The following is a 12,454-nucleotide window of genomic DNA, read 5'->3' as shown; positions in this document are numbered from 1 at the left end:
AGTTGGTCACTGTAGCTCGGTGACGTTGTGGCTTTCAAGTCATCAAGTCTTCGTGGGAAGCGATCTCACCAATGGCTCATCGGTGAACGCGTCTCACTATATCGTAGCCAATGGTGACGTCCTGTCGCCAACGAGCCAATCGTTCGCTCGCTTCCCATTGAGGCTTGAAACTCCCAGAACGTCACCATACAACAGTGACCAATGCGATAGGACCAAACGAATTCGATATGAAAAATTAACAAGGAATCATTATAGAATACGGGTCCAGGTGACGTATCCACAAAGCAGTTCGCTTTGGACCCGACTCGCTTTGCCGCGACGCCATTTTGATGCAGGCGTGGGTGGGGCAAACATTGTGGGAAGACGAGAGAGAGACAGCAGCCAATCGCTGATTAAGCGAGATTTCGTTTGCTTTAGCGAGAGGGCGCCCTTCAAAGTAAACTTGCACGGGAAGCCTATGGCATGGCAGACCTTTCGTTGCTTTCGTTTTCGTGTGATTTGGTGGCAAAACCGGCGCTCAAAGGCTGCCGTCTGTGTCTGCACGTCTTGTTGCGCCAGCGCGAGCAGCTAGTTGAGCTCATGGAGCAGTAGAGTTGTAAGTCGGCCTAGTCGGGCTAGCTGGGGAGTACGCACTGCGGAAAGAACGGAGCTCGCTAACAGATGTGAGACAAAGGGATGGAAGCAGGCACAGGCGCGGTTAAATGTTATTATGAGTATCGCACAATATGCGGACTGAACCTGACGAAAGCACCGCCGCGGTGGCTCAGTGGTTACGGCGCTCGGCTGCTGACCCGAAAGACGTGGGTTCGATACCGGCCACGGCGGCCGAATTTCGATGAAGGCGAAATTCTAGAGGCCCGTGTACTGTGCGATGTCAGTGCACGTTAAAGAACCCCAGGTGGTCGAAATTTCCGGAGCCCTTCACTACGGCGTCCCTCATAGCCTGAGTTGCTTCGGGACGTTAAACTCCAATAAACGAAACCACACCTAACGAAAATATAAAACAAATGAGCAGAAGACAACGCCTAAAGTAACACCACCGTAACAGTTAGCGCAGCATCCACAAATCGCACATCATTGTCCGCTACGGATGGCTGGCTGCCACATTCGCTATTTCGTTTTCTGATGGTTTATGAATGATTAAAACTGTTCTTAAGGCAGTGTAGCTCCTGATAGCTCCTCATCGATGTAAAATGGATGCCTGACGTTGAAAGTCCTCTATCGGAAAAGTGCACATGTTCATACGCCTTAGTGCTTGTTACCCGCGTCCAAGTTAGGATAGAAGAAACAAACGCCTCAAATGGGAGTGATAAAGTGCGCGTGATAAACCCTCCCAAAGTTACCGCCCCTGCCTTTGCCAATCGCGCAGCCAAGTGACTGAGCGCATAGCCGAATACAGCAACCGAACCTGTCCTCTGACGGTGGAGCTCCCGTTAGGAGGAAAAACAATAACTCGTGCTTGGGCAACCGCTTGTGAAAATAAACAGAGCGGCGATCGCAGTTCGCCGTAATCGGAACGCTCGCCGTTTATCGCACCGCACTTCGAATCGCCTAGTGCTTATTTTGTCAGCCGCCACAATGGGTGACGCAATGTGTAGCACAGCGCTGATCGAAGAGGGGCGAGCACCCGCAATGACCTGGAATTGGAGTCGACCGAAGCAGTCGGTGACGCTGCAAGTGTGATAACTGGAAGAAGGGCCTGAGACGCAGAATGCCGGGCCCTGGCCCATAGGATTATTATGTCACAAAAGATAGTGCTGACAGGCAGGTCAGTAAAGGTTAGTCATAGCGTCTAGTTAGAAAGAGCTCTATGTTTCCTGCACACTGCTTTTGCGAGCACAGAACGTTGTTCCTATAATTTTGTTTCCAACACATACTTCTGTGAGCTCATCGCTGCCCCATCGGTTGAAATGTTTCACATTTCACGTGCGACGATATGTTGAATGCTCGGCGGCATAGGAATTGGCTCGAAGCAATTCGCGACTAGCGTTCCCCTCAACCTCTTTGCTTCTCTACATATAGGTACGTCGCTCACAGAGAGTAAAGTGCGTGTGCCATAGGAGAAACAAATTTTAAGGGCTTTCCTGTAATTGAGTCTAGTTTTAAGCTGTCAGCCTCGTTTAGTCAGTCAAAAAAATAGCGTGTGGAAAGGAGAGCGAAATTGCAAACGGTGCAAAAGACTGTCGGACACTGATATTCGAATCATTGTCTCAATCTTCGAGACACTGAGAGCATAAACAGAAAACATTGACTTTCTGCTGGTTACCCTCGTTTAATACGAACAGAAAAAAAATGCGACCTCGCAAAAAAAAACAAAAACAAACGACTACTGCATCAAAGAGAGCAATATCTAAGCAACTCCTTAGTCTTTTGGATACAAAAAAACAAAACAAAAACTGTGGTCTAATTTATGCTATGTCTAGATTACCCCACTACACAGGAATGCATGCGTGCTTTGCTGTGTTTCGTTGCCATGAATACAGGGTGTTTCACCTAAGACTTGGCACAATTTTAAAAAATAGGCTTTTCTGAGTTAGAACAGCACTTCTTGCGGCATATCATTGTCAGCTGTGTAATATATCAGAATACAGCTAAGACGTTCTAACTAACAGGCTGGTTAACTAATATTTAATAATTAACTTTCTAATTATTAGTGTTTAGTTCCTTAATTATTGAGAGGCGTGTAGCCCACCATAATTAATATACATATCAATTTTTAGAATTTTGAAAACATGGTTACCCTCGGAGCTATGGCCCAACAAATGTTGTCTACATCGCGCCAAAATGCATGGGCTTTTGAGAAGCTTGCAGGCAAAGCAACTTCTCCAGTGCATGCAACTCGTCGAAACAGCCAACATTTGTTGGGCCACAGCGCCGACGGTAACCGCGTTTTTGAAATTCTAAAAACTGATATGGATATCAATTATAGTGGGCTACACGCCTCCCAAAAATTAAGGAGACTTAAACTAATAGTTAAAAAGTTAACTATTCAATATTAGTTAACCAGTCTGCTAGTAGCACATCTTAGCTGTATTCTGATACAGCGCTGACAGGGTTATGCCCAAAAAAGCGATCTTCAAACTCAAAAATCGTAATTTTAAAAATTGTGTAAAGTCTTCAGTGAAACACCCTGTATACAGCAGGTGGTGTCACTAAGGAAACCTTTATACGCTCGCTTCGTTACGTCAGTAGTATGCACTCACGTGGCAACAACGGTGACATATCGTCTACGTCACGTATACTAGTACTTGATCACATTACAAACCGCAGTCACAGAAGCGACCGAAGGTTCTGGTGCTACCCATGAAGGACGCCATGAAATCCCTCGTTCCGCATCCAATCAGTTACCCGCGCTCAAATAGCCGGCCGCGGTTAGGACGCGTCTGATATAGCGATGACGTCGCAGACTCCGGAAAGCCTAGTCGTTCTCCAGGGCGCCCACCTCACGGTGACTGACGACCCCCGTGAGAGTCATTTCCTCGTGCTGTTGTCCCGCTGCAAACGGTAATCGTGACCGCTTATTGCAGAATCCTCGCTAGTTCAGCTGCGCCGTTGGTTGAATCATGCAGATGACAGAGCGTTCCGTGCGGTACTGAGCGAGAAACCCCTTTCTATCTTTCTTTCTTGTTCTCGAGAAGTGAGAACAGACGCAGAGATGGTCTACCCGGAATAGCAAAGACAGTACTGACCACGTAGCGACAGCAGCCGCTTCAGTTAAATGCGGTTAATGAATTTGAAAACAAAGAAATTGAACGCCACGAAAGGTGAACAAAGATCACTACTGATGGGACGGACGCCGACTCCAACTCAGCGCTCGTTTCATCATGCCTAGTCCGTGTTTTGTCCCTTGCAGCGCTGTGTTTCTTTGAGTTTAAAACACTGATGCATTTACCAGCCCAGCAAAAAGTATTTTTGATTTAGCACCTTGGAAACTCCATCCCAGCCTTGCTCTTTAGTTTCAGGCTTCAGCAGTAATTAATCTTGGAACAAAAGAATTCAAGCTCAAGCAAACACATTCTTTTCGTCTTCTCAACAAACATCATTTTTTATTCGCAATAAAGCCTGCTTTGACCTTGTGAAAACAATGGTGTAGCGATGTAGTTCTGAAAACTGAGTCCCGTTTTGAAAGATAATAAAGTAACGGAGGAGTAAAGCACAGCGCACGGACATTCTTTTTAATCGGTTAGGGTTCGGCAAATAACGCCGCTAGCGAAGCCCATTTGCTTTTCAGGGGCAATCAGCACAAGAAGGCTCAACGTGGCGCTGTGCAAACGTGCAATGGCAAGTTGAAATTGTCCGCGGTTGAATCTACAGGACATTGCACGCTGAAAAAAAAAAAAAAGGAAATTTTTTGCTTTTGTATGTACTCCAACACACCAGGAACTAAATTCAACTGTAATACGTTCTTTTCATTCTGAAAGCAAAATTGTGCTCACTCCCACGCTACCTCTCCTTTTCTTCCAGCCGGCTCCCACCGGACAGACGTTTCATCAAATTTGTTTTTACAGCGAAGCGGTTAAGCGCCCATTCCCGTGGTTTTGCGGGAAGTACTGGGCTCGAATTTATGAGTATAAGGCAAGGTCGCTTTCTTTTATTCGTTATTTCATCTTTCTTTTAGGACAATACGCGGTCCCGTACGTGTTATTTGTGCGCAAGAAATGGCTGAATTTGTTACTATGTTCTTGGAAATGGTGACGTGTATTACTGTCGGTCTTTCTACAAATTTTCATATGAGCACGGAAAATATTTTGAATATAATTGACGACGTCATTGCAGTCAGACAACTACCATATCTTGCTTGAATCAAAAGACTAGAAAGCAGTACATTATCTAGGTTAGCTGCGGATACATCAACGTACGAATATACATCCCCTACTTAACAGAGCAAGAAGCCGGCAGGCGGCAAAGCAGTAGGTGACTACGTCATTGGTTCTAGGATTATCATGGCGGACTTATCAGTAGATTTCGCTGAACGAAATAGTTTACGTATCATGAATACCTTCTTCCGCGAACGGGAGAACCGGAGCAGAGTAGTAGGAGTCCCAACGGCGGGACTAAAAATTGAATAGCCTGTATATTGTGCTCGCATCGAGGCAACCTGAATGTGGAGGCGCTTCGTAAGGTGCAGTGTAGTGACCATAGAATGGTGCGAACTCGAGTTAACCCAGAATTGAACTGGGAACGGAGGAAACTGGTACGGAACAAGCAAATAAACGAGTTTCCGGTAAGAGTGAAACAGAGCAATTCAGAATCTCGCCGGAGAACAGCTACTCCGCGATAACGGAGGATGATGACATTAATGTTAAAAAAATACTGTTAATCATGCATATATCATTACGGAATTGAGCTATAGAAGTAGGGGGATTAAGATAGCTGGAGGGGATACCGGCGAACCCTCTCGGAAGACAAAATACCTGATTAAGGAACGTCAGAGTATGAAAGCCCCTAACCCCCTATATAGGACAGAACTGGCGGAAGTCAAATATTATCAAGAAGCCTAAGGTAAACGCTATAAGGAAGTTTAATATGGAGAGGATCGGGCAGGATCTAAAGGTGAGACGTGCCTAAAAGCGGTCAGGAGTGAATAAGTTACTGCCAAAAAACCGATTATCAGGGCATGCAATCATAAGACAAAATAACCGGCGATCCGTAAGGGTAAAGAGTGGATTTTAAGAGAAGGGAAGCGCAGCAGCGGGCGGGGATAAGGTGGCCGCAACCGGCATAGGACAGGGCTAATTGCAAGGAACGGGAATGGTCTTCGTCCGCAGGACGGAGTGAGGCAGGTGATGATAACAACATCGTAAACAGATTTAGTGTTGCATTACGTGCGGGGAAGTTAGCAAACTCCTGGTCTAAATCTGCAACAACATGGCCCAGTCTCACTATGAGAGGCCAAAGGCCATCATGGGTGCAGCCCGTGATCGCTGGATTATCAGTGGAGACTTTAGCGTTCAACATCTGCTGTGGGTAAGTTTCAGGATAAATTCCAAGGGGAAGGATTTGGCGTTATATATTAGGAGTGTCTCTGGAGGCAGCCCTCCGCCGTTTGGATTCACCGCTTGGTCGGAAATTCGGCCCTGACCTTCGTTTGTTAAGAAAGCCATCAGGGCATTTCTCTAAAAATATTTAAAAGACATATGCCTGAATCTCAGACCACAGAATTACTGAGGGCACCCTGTGTTATGGGCTAAAGGACAACGTGACCACGCTCTATGCTACGATTTGAAGTAATTTTTCATTATCCTTCTGTTTCGCTCCCTTTATACCCCTGCCCATGTGTAGTGCAGCCAACCGGATATTGCCTGGTAACCCTCCCTACCTTTCGGTTTGGTTTACGGGGGTTTAACGTCCCAAAGCGACTCAGGCTATGAGGGACGCCGTAGTGAAGGGCTCCGGAAATTTCGACCACCTGGGGTTCATTTAACGTGCACTGACATCACACAGTACACGGGCCTCTAGAATTTCGCCTCCATCGAAATTCGACCGCCGCGGCCGGGATCGAACCCGCGCCTTTAGGGTCCGCACCAGAGCGCCATAACCACTGAGCCACCACGGCGGCTCCTCCCTACCTTTCCTTTCTCCTACCTCTATCTCTGTTTAGCACAGCGATGACGCATACCGTACCAGCAAGATGCCTGTAACGAATGCCCAGTGGCAGGAGCGCTTCTCCTCCTGGCCGCTGAGCATGCCTAGTAGGAAGCCGACTGGTCCGGTGTATGTATACGTCTACGCTTTAATGTCTCCTGTGTGCAACAACTCTCTGTAATCAGTGAACGCTGGTGGTCTAGAACGCGCACGGAACTGCCGGTTGGTTGTCTTGTCGGCTGACGCGGCAGCAGTCGCACCGCGAAGACGAAGGGAAAGAGGGAAGGGCAGGAGGCGCCCACTAATGACACGCCGTTGCTAAGCAGCCGTGAACACACCGGCGGCGGCGGCCACCTCCCTCGGAAAGGCCGCTTCCGCCGACCCCACCGCGCCGTGACCGGGGCCCGTCGCGCCCGGCCGCGCTGTTGCTGCTGCTGCTCTCAGCTGAGGCGACAGTGCGAGTTGTAGTAGTAGTAGGAGTAGGCGTCGTAGTAGCTGCCCCGGAGCACGCGAGAACTGGAACTTTCCGCGTGTTGCAGTGTCGCGGATCGTCCACTCAGCGCAGGGCTGTCAGGCGAAATGCCCATTTGAGGCTTTTTGTCGCGTACGGACTCTTTGACGGAAACAATCGTTATTCTTAATATACTGCGCGGATGTACGCCCTCAAAGGGTGGCATTTTACAAGTGTAACTGCTTCGCGGCGCAAGTGAGCGTGAGTGTATGCATTTGTTTATGGATCAAGTACGTTTTCGAGCGCGTGCATTTCAGCAGTTTCCATCGGCAGTTTCACCTTCACGTTCCGATTTCAATTCTTTTTATTATTTCTGCTTTGCATCTAACAACACTTCCTTCAAGCCTATGTACGGATTGTTTAAGCTTCTTTCACACTTTAACGGCTTGAAATTTGTGTGGCTTAGAAAGAATTAAAAATTTTCAATTACATCATTGGTCAAAAGCTTCAGCGAAAGCAATATTGTTTTCATTTGATTCTGGAACTAACACTTCAAACACACTTTCATCCCCCATACTAGAAAAATTCGGGACTTCGTGGCTTCACCATGGGTGTATCTCTCAAAAAATTTTTAAATGACGCTTATGTTACATGGTGTTTAACGTCCCCAAACTCGACGTCGGCTTTGATGGGTGCCGCATTGAAGGGTTCTGAATGAATTTTGACCACTACAGTTCTTTAACGTGCACTGACATCTCACAGCCCACGGGCGTGTTTATCTTTTGCGCACTCGTGATATAGTTTAAGGTGAGGCTTCGGTATTCGAAAACAAAGCAAAAGTGAACGATAGGCTGCTACTTTCATTTGCTTTGCTGCAACACGGCGTCGTTGTGGCGTATTGCACTGAGAGTTACGTATCTCGCGACATCTGTTGCACTGAGAGTTGGTAAGACCATGCAGTGGACGTACAAGTGAAAGTAACGAAGCTATTACAGCAAGTCGAGAGGCGAAGATGGAAGAAAACTAGAAACAAAAAAGCAACCTGAATCCTAAGAGTGAAACGCACAAACCGTAGGTCAAGCCCATAGTCATGTGCGGTTTCTCTTAAAACCTGTGCGTTGTCCTTTGACTGCAAGATTGTGACAATATCACTCCGACACGGACTTTTGAATCCCAGGCGCTTCAAGAGAGGAGCGGCGAATGCGGCAGCAGGTTGTCCTGCTCTTCGTTCTTGACCCTTTCCTCGGACAAGTCACTTCAATTCAAGGCGGTAAGGCTGTTCTGTAACTAAAGTTTTCTCCATTCTTATTCGGGCAGGAACCAAACTTGCTTTTAAAAAAGATTCAGAAAATATTTGAATAGTTACAACCCAGTTCTGCAACTTTCTTGACATCTTTTTCTTGACAACTTTCTTTCTTGATATCTCAGCCTTATTTTTCACTTGCCAGAGACTAACAACAGCTCTAACATTTTCACGAAGATTACAGTTTATGAAATAGTGAAGCGTTCGTACCGGACTGGTGATTTATTCCCGCCTTTCGTTTTGTTATCCGTGCGCCGTCTCGACCGACGTGTTTAGAAAAACGGTTTTCCAAAACCTTGAGTAGGGATTTAGGGCATATGACGGAGCAATATTCTCTGCATAGAGCGACTTACAAGGTCCGCTAGCGCAAAGATATTGCAGCGGCTGACAGCGGTGGCGAAGAACGCGATGCTTTGCAGAAGAGGTCCATAACGAGTCATTCAAACGCGAGTGTTGTGTTGCAGCAATCAGACCACAGTTTTTCAACAACAAACCACCGATGCACAGTGACATCACCATCGGCTTCTTTACTTTGTTCCCTGGCACAGGTCTACGACTTACAGTGCTAAAATTAAACTAAAGTGGCGAAATATATAGAATTCAACTGCGTACGAACTACTCTAATTAGGATACAAGCCCATGGCATTAGGTAAATCTTATGACAAATAAAACTCATTATTATCTTACGTTCCATTATTTTCGGTATACAATCCCCACCAGAGGTATGATGCGCATATCTCAATTTCAGCTTAAAAAAAAAAAAAAACCTGTTTCCTTGCATTTGCGCACCCCGTACATAGCCCGCATCGGGTAAATGAAATCGCGTTGGACATTATATGTTACAAACGGCGGAAAAAATATTGAGCAATTAAAAAAAAACGCTCTATAGTTCATATCTATTGGTAGTCCGCAAGCCTAAAAGTTCCACTTTAAAATATGCATAGTCCGCGGATTGTATGCCGGAATTAAACTTTTTTCAAGACGATAGTGCAACCTCAGGAAGGCCGTGAACTTGGACGCACATTATTCGGCATTGTTAGGTACAGTGTGAGGGCGCTTTGGTGTTAGCGAGTCCAGTCGTAAAAGAGCCAACTCATAATACATGGCTGTGCGTAAGTTCGTTAAGTTCCGTTTACCACGGAAACTTTAAGGCATCAGCCTCCACGGCGCGCAGAAATAAATTATACGTGCCTTGCCCTCATTTCGTCAGTGCAACCGCAAGCTGCAAGCTGCAACCGATGTCAGTAAATCGGAAGTGAAATTCTCAAAATCGCTCGCACGCCAGAATGGTCCATGGCTGGCGGGCTGTCAAACGAAAAACTGTGAGCGAACAATTAACTGTTCCTGCTTGCGAGCAGCCTTGAAGATCTCGCGACTGCTTCTCTGCCGCCCTCTGCCGCCTCTATAATGAAATTGCATTGTAGCGAGATATAATGTAGCTTGCAAAAAAAAAAAAAAAGAATTACTATGCTTCAAGGCAGCCCGTTTCTGTGCAACGGCCTTGACCTTCGTTGGTTCTACATTGCCTTTTTTTATTTGCCACTGATAACGTCAGCCGCATGTCGCCTTCGGCAGCACTTTATTAGAGGGTCCTACGCACGTGCGTTTAAATGAAGCTGGTCACATGCGCATTGTCATCAGGTGAACCTGACGCTGGGAACCAGTACACCACTAAGTGCGTCCAGTTTTTGCTCTTGGACTGCGTCCAGCCGTGGCTTATCGCCTCCGGAGTCAACAACGAACAGGGCACAGGTCGGGCCTATCAATGTAACTTTTATGCTGGAAAAACATTAGAGCTAAATGGATGCACTTAACAGCAGCACAAACGGCTCACGGAGAAGCCAATGTCATCGCCGTAGTAATACGACGGTGCTTACTGAGAAAACACCATGATGATATGCCTCAAATAACCAACACGAACATCTGTGCAAGTATGATGGTTAAAATTATTCCCTTTTATCGCTATAATTGTTTGGTATTGCATTCTATTTCATGATCACTTGAGTTGCGCAGGGATTTGAGACATGTGGCACACAGGGCGTCTCTTGTTTGTTGTTGCTCCATGGAGCTCTAGCGAAAAAAACAAAAGAAAGCTGCTGGCGATTTGCATTAAAATGCATGCCATCGCACCTGCGCTTACTCCGCGTGGCGCGCTAAACTCATGTGCGCTTGTTGGGTCTACCATCGTGTCCCCAAAATTGTCTTTTTTATTCAGAAAGTTTCATGCTGCAAGCGAAACCTCAACAGTGGCACCATACTCATACACAATCACGCAGTAGTGGAGAGTACTCGTCCAGAAAAATCACTTGACAGAAATAGCTACCTCGTCCGCATACTGTACAGAAAAGAATCTAACAAAGAACTCTAGCCAGGCATGCAACCGCGCCTGTCATTTTTTGTGCGTCTATAGCAAGGAAACGAGAATTTCAAATGTACTAGGCTTTCTTCCTTGCTACAAAATGCATCCAGTCGCCGTCCCTTCGGCTTGTTTACGTTAAAACTTATGCGATCGCAGAAACAAGCTTTTCATAGCGACTGCTGCTCATTCGGCCATAGGTGTCTGCTTACCCGAAAAATCAGTGCGATACTTTTCTTCTTTAAAAATATTCTGCTCAAAATCTGTATTATCGTACGGCGCACAACAAATGTAACCTATATGGCTGTCACGAAAGAGGTGCTCAAGTTTTAACATCGAAAAAATGACCCACGCGCAACCTGGAGCTAGTGGTTTATCCGGCCCGTTGCGTGCTACATTGTCGCCGCCTGACCCACGCTGCCACGCTGCATGCAAGTGGCTTGCACGAATTCCCACGTAAACTACAAGCACGCAGAACACCGCTCACGCAGAAGAAAAAAGAAACAGAATGCATCACGCCAGCAACCTTTCTTTGTCAGCTCAGTGCCCGAAGCACGCAGCAGCGGCGTAAAAACAGCGGGTATATACCGGTGCGAGCGCGTCTATCACACCACAACACGCGCACGCTCGCGCGCGTCGATGTTGCCGCTTCGATCGACGTGATAGTGGCGTAGCAAAGCAACTGCCCAGTGCAGACTACGCCGGCGCTTCCGGCGTCGTGCACAACGCGACGGCGCTCGCCGGCGCGCCCTGGCTCGCCCGAGTGACTCACCTGCCCCGGGAGGAGACGGGACGAAAAGGCGCCGCGGCGAACTCACACCGCCATGTTCCACGAGCGACACTGAACGCTGCCGTCGGCGCGATTTCGAGTCGGCGGCCGCCGCTCGCGAGCGCTGGCGCTGTCGCCGCCGGGGCCCGAGCTCCAGATGGCGCCCCGCACGTCGAAGGCAGCGGCGGCGGAGGGGCTGGGCCCTGACAAGGGAACCCCGGGGTTCGGACCAGCAAAAAGTATCGATTGGGCCTTTTTCCCCCTGCATCGGGCCATGAAGGGGCTGGGTTTGGATGTAGCCTGAAGGTGCACCGCGCCCCGGGACGGGCGCGCGGCGAGAAGTCTGGGGACAGAACCCAAAAAGAAGGATAAAGACACCGGGCTCTGCTCTCAGGCGGGGCAGTCGGATCACCGCAGGCGCGATGTCTAGACCCAGCAAAGTGCCTGTGTCCAGGGGCGGTCTGTCTCTCCAGATTCGTTCGGTTTCTCTTCCAGGTCACCTGCGTTACACTGCTTTAGCATGCACACTGCCGCATCCGGGTCAAGGTCGTGAGAGCAGCGACTAGCCTACTGTGCTAACGCGAAGCGCTACCAAAGCCGCGTGACCACGTCGCCTCGGTCACGTTCTCTCCGTTACCCCTTGCCCACTGTGGTAAGGTGGCTTATTAAAGCGCACTGCACCAGCCACCGGAGCGCATTTTCTTCGTTTCCGTTATCACGGAATAAAGCCGTCCCGTCTGAGCTATGCTGCCTCACTTGTCTTGCTTCAAACACGACATAATGACGACGAGGAAGTCGATCGAGCCTGCGCCGGTGTTACGGTTAAAGAATGCAGCGCGAAAAGATAAGGACAAACGAAGAAGTGGACAGGACTGGCGCTGTCCTGTCTACTTCTTCATTTTTCCTTGTCTTTTCGCGCTGCATTCTTTAGCCATGATCACTGACCAACAAGCCCAAACAGCCACTTTAGCCGGTGTTACGCCCACTGAA

At 47.9% G+C, this 12,454-nt stretch overlaps 1 protein-coding gene across 2 annotated transcripts in view; it reads right to left on the bottom strand.

The window, feature by feature from the left end:
- LOC149340136 (synaptic vesicle glycoprotein 2C-like) overlaps positions 1-11,589 on the bottom strand; it is a 188,418-nt gene extending 176,829 nt beyond the window's left edge. For both annotated transcript variants that reach the window (XM_089548892.1, XM_089548891.1), the window contains exon 1: positions 11,468-11,589. The gene's annotated coding sequence lies outside the window, so the exon portion shown is untranslated. The remainder of the gene's footprint in view (positions 1-11,467) is intronic.
- Positions 11,590-12,454: the final 865 nt, after the last annotated feature.

Source organism: Amblyomma mixtum, chromosome 6 (assembly GCF_055824585.1).
Source record: "Amblyomma mixtum isolate Tamu chromosome 6, ASM5582458v1, whole genome shotgun sequence".
NCBI classification, from domain to species: domain Eukaryota; kingdom Metazoa; phylum Arthropoda; class Arachnida; order Ixodida; family Ixodidae; genus Amblyomma; species Amblyomma mixtum.
This window is presented reverse-complemented; position numbering and strand designations above follow the sequence as displayed.